This window comes from Mercurialis annua, linkage group LG8, assembly GCF_937616625.2.
Source record: "Mercurialis annua linkage group LG8, ddMerAnnu1.2, whole genome shotgun sequence".
In the NCBI taxonomy this organism is placed as follows: domain Eukaryota; kingdom Viridiplantae; phylum Streptophyta; class Magnoliopsida; order Malpighiales; family Euphorbiaceae; genus Mercurialis; species Mercurialis annua.
Window position 1 is genome coordinate 25,490,395 of NC_065577.1, and position 4,228 is coordinate 25,494,622.

At 30.8% G+C, this 4,228-nt stretch overlaps 1 long non-coding RNA gene across 1 annotated transcript; it reads left to right on the forward strand.

Moving 5' to 3' along the window:
• The first annotated feature begins 2,749 nt into the window (after nucleotides 1–2,749).
• Nucleotides 2,750–3,606, forward strand: LOC126659539 (uncharacterized). The gene is made up of 3 exons (XR_007634999.2): nucleotides 2,750–2,903; nucleotides 3,007–3,059; nucleotides 3,400–3,606. It is a non-coding gene; the product is annotated as an uncharacterized LOC126659539 (long non-coding RNA).
• Nucleotides 3,607–4,228: the final 622 nt, after the last annotated feature.

Consider the following 4,228-nt stretch of genomic DNA (forward strand, 5'->3'; position numbering starts at 1 on the left):
TAAGTTTAATAGTCAAAGGATAACAGTTAGATTTGACTATTTAATTGGTTCGATTCAATTGGTTCGATTTAATCCAATTTGTTCTAATCGATCCGAAAAAGATTTACGTGGATTATGAAAAAAAATGGACTAATACGTTTAAAAGATTTAAACGTTATAAAAAAAAGATATTCGAATTATTAAAATGTTATGACGTTTTAATTAAGTTATAGGTTATTTTAACCTATTAAAAGAAAAGGATAAATAAAATAAAAAGTAATTGGTTTATTAAAACGTTACGACGTTTTAATTAATTTATCGATCAATTTAATCGATAAATAGAAAAAGAGATAATAAGTTAGATATAATGAAAGAGTCGTTTATAGAAGACAATTGTTAAAGTCTATCGTTTATACGATAGGACTAAAGTTAAGAATTCGAAGTCTAATTATATTTTGACATTTGAATTCTAACTAGATGCGACGAGAGTCAATCTGCCAAGTCAGAACATCAGGGTGTTTGACTAGTGGGTTACGAAGAGCATACGTTTTGGGGGACATCGGTTCTGTGAGTTTTACTTTGTGGTTTTTACTTTTGAATATTTATATTTAAACTGTTTTAAATAACAAATCGCACTAGTATAAGTAACCATGAAAGATCCATTGGAACAAGCTTCCTATTGGTTGTCAATAGGACAGTGTGATCACCAGTAGTGTTTCTCAATACGAGCCTGTGTCTGACATAGAGGTCAGTTAATGTCATTGGGCGTTGGAAGTGCTAACGACCCTGAATTAACAGTCTGAGATGGCAGTAACTGTTACGGTCATAGGCAATACTGTGATGGCAGTTTCACGGTTACGGTCCAGACACCCGGCTTAGACGGCAGTGATTCAGTTCACGGTCTAAGGCCCATGTTGTGTAGGTTGAGACCCAAACAATATTCTACACCGTAATCCCATCGCTTCTTAAGGATCTGCCTTATAAGGAGGTGACCTTGTAGGGTTTCATCCGGATCGACTAATTGGTAATATTTTACATATACAATTTGCGATTTGAATATTCAATTGTAAAATTGCAGACTCACTCAGAAATATTTATATTTCTGACCCTCCCCAATGTTTACCTTTCAGGTAATCAAGTATGAGGTCGGATTTCCATAATAATTCTGGAAGTCAATGTCAGCCATACCTCTAGAGCTGCAAGTAGTTGGGTACTGGGAAGTCTGTCTTTTTATTTACAGTAGTTCAAACTTATTTTGATATACTCTGATTTGAAGAACTGTATATGTATATGATTGAAAAGCTGTGTGTTTTCTAAAATGCTAGGACCAGGTGTTTAAGTGATACACTGGTTTTATGTGTTTAGCATTTTAGGATTATATTAGAAACAGAGCAGGTGCGTCAACTAAGATTGATGTTTGTGCTCTGGTTTCTTTAAACACAATCGGGGTTTTACGAACCCAGTTTTCAGAAATGTGTTTTCATCATACGATAAAAGATTTTAACGATACTTTCTGAAAACAGATCATATGTGATATATGATCTTGAATTGCGATCGCGTTTTTGATAAAGGTGTTAAAGTATTTCTGCAACGAGGTTGCAAAATGCGAAAAATTTACAAAGATTTTTAGGCTTGCTACGGGTTTCAGAGAAATCACTCCCATTCCTTAGCGCCGGTCGCGATACATAAATTTTGATCGTGACAGGGTTTAACTTAAATAGGGATTACTAAAAGCTTCACTCAAAAAGATAAAAATAATCACTACGAATAAAAATTACAGGTTAGAGTTTTAATGGAATTTGAATATATTATGTTTTTTTTTTTTGGTACAGGGTACATGAGGTGTCCTGAACGGGTCCCAACTATGAGACGGCACCTTTAAGCCTTCCACATTCAGACTAATCCCCATTCGAGCCGGGTAGGTCCCTTGCGGGAGGCAAAGCTCTGGCCCCAAGTTTTAAACGGCTGCATACATGAGTACGGTTCGAACCCGCGACCTCACTTAAGCTAGAAGAGTGCCTTACCAACTCATCTACGCCTTGGGGTTGAATATATTATGTTTTTCATAGCAATAAAAACACTAATATGACGTCTATATAAGAACTCCCACTAGACCAATTATGTAGTTGGTCAAATAGTTTCGTCCATTTGTTTGTAAATAAATAAATAAATATTTGCGAGTGTCCATTTGTGTATATTATGAATGTTTGTATCTTCTCTAAATAATAATTCTATTTAAATGTTTTATTTATTTTTAATAGACAGTAATTTTTAGGGCACGTCGATGTGAAGATTAGTTTAAAAGATAAAAAAAATTATGCTATAAAGATATATAGAAAAACGTACAAATAGTGCAAGTTTACTTATTTTTATTATTTAAAAATAAACAAAGTTGTTAGAAATTCAAATCTAATAAATGTCAATCTAATAAAAACAGATTAGACTTGAGAGTTTAATCTCAAGTTAAAGTTGTGAGTTGTTGTTAAATAGAACTATAATTATTATAGCAAAAAAGTCTAATTGCCGAAGTTTGCAACAACAAAAGTACATATGATCAACTGTTAATGTATTTCATATAAATAAAAACTCTTAAATACATGAGATCAACTGTTAATGTATTTCATCTATATCTATCTATAACCATTCTATAAGTGTGGAGGGGGGGGGGGACAGGCAAAATTACGATATTAGTCTTTAATAATTAAAATATTTACGAAATGATCTAGCATATTAACAGTTTTATGCAGGGGTTATATTAGATACGGTCTGGATATTTTATTGACAAGGTCAATGCATTTATCACATATTATTTTTGATTGCAGATGCTAGCCATGTTCTTTGGTGCAACACCATTTTTTAAGCAATTGATATTTACAACTGACGCTCCACTTTACTTTTTTTACTGATAGCTGCAACATCCTTGGGTATGTTTATTATACTTTTACAGATTACGGAACATATGCTTAATTAATTTGGCTTAGTCAATTTTTTAGTTGTAATCTTTATTTTCATTGTTTGTAATTGTAGGGAGGCCATGATTCCATGTATTTTGTTGGCATTAGGAGGAAATCTTGTGGATGGTATGTTACTATGTTAAGCTTTCTCATAACATCTCTTCATGTTTTTTGGCTGTTGTCTTATCGGCTATATGCAAAGCATGTACGTAGACTTGCTTATGAGCACAATCTTCGAACAAATACTCTTGCATATGAACAAGCTTCGAACAAATTAATTTAATAAAAACTGATAATGGCAATACATGCAAAGCTAATAAGGGCCGTAGTGGTGCTACAGGCCAATGAGGTGCGAATTTAATTTATAATTTATTTGTATTCGAGTAATCAATTTTAATTATACTACCTTCTGAAACAAGTCTTGGAGCAATATTAATAGGACGCATGTAATGTGTAATTATTTCAGTTGGTACAGGAGATGCAGCAAGAGCAAGATAAAGCTTCTTCACCTTTTTCTCCTGATGACAGTAAGGAATTCACAAAAAAAATTACAGATCAGACTAAGATCATAGGCTATAGGGTGTTGAGATGAACTGTAGATGTTAATTGGTGGTTGTATGGTAATTAATTGATATTTTTGAGTTATTTTATTTTGTTTTTAGAGAATATTAGAAGGAACATATGTAATTTGCATTATGAATGGTAAATTGTGTAGCTTAACTTGAAAATATGAATGATAATGTTCAATGCAAGTTGTAAAGTTGTTGAAATCCAGCGCTATAATTTTAATTTAAATAAAAATATTTATAATAATCTATTTATAGCTTCGAATATTATATTTAATAATTAAAAAACGGGTCATATAATTATAATTTTATAATTTTAGCTAATATAATTATCACTCAAAGTTGATGATATCAATCCCGTGCTACAATTTTAACATAAAAAATAATATTTTATAGCAATCTATTAATAACTTTATATATTATATTTAATAATTAAAAAACGGTTCATATAATTATAATTTTATAATTTTAGCTAATATTTATTAAAGCTATTAGCTAATGCTATTATTTCATCTGAGATAAAAAAATTATTATACTAAAACTTGTGTTTATATAACATTAATGAATATAGATTATAATGATTTATTTGAAATAAATTGTGTATTTACCGTTTTAATAAATCATTAGTTTAAATAACGGGTCATATAATATAAAGATGACTACGATAATATTATATAAGAGTATGTAGTGTACTCTAAATCAAATAGGAGTTTAAATAATATAATACAA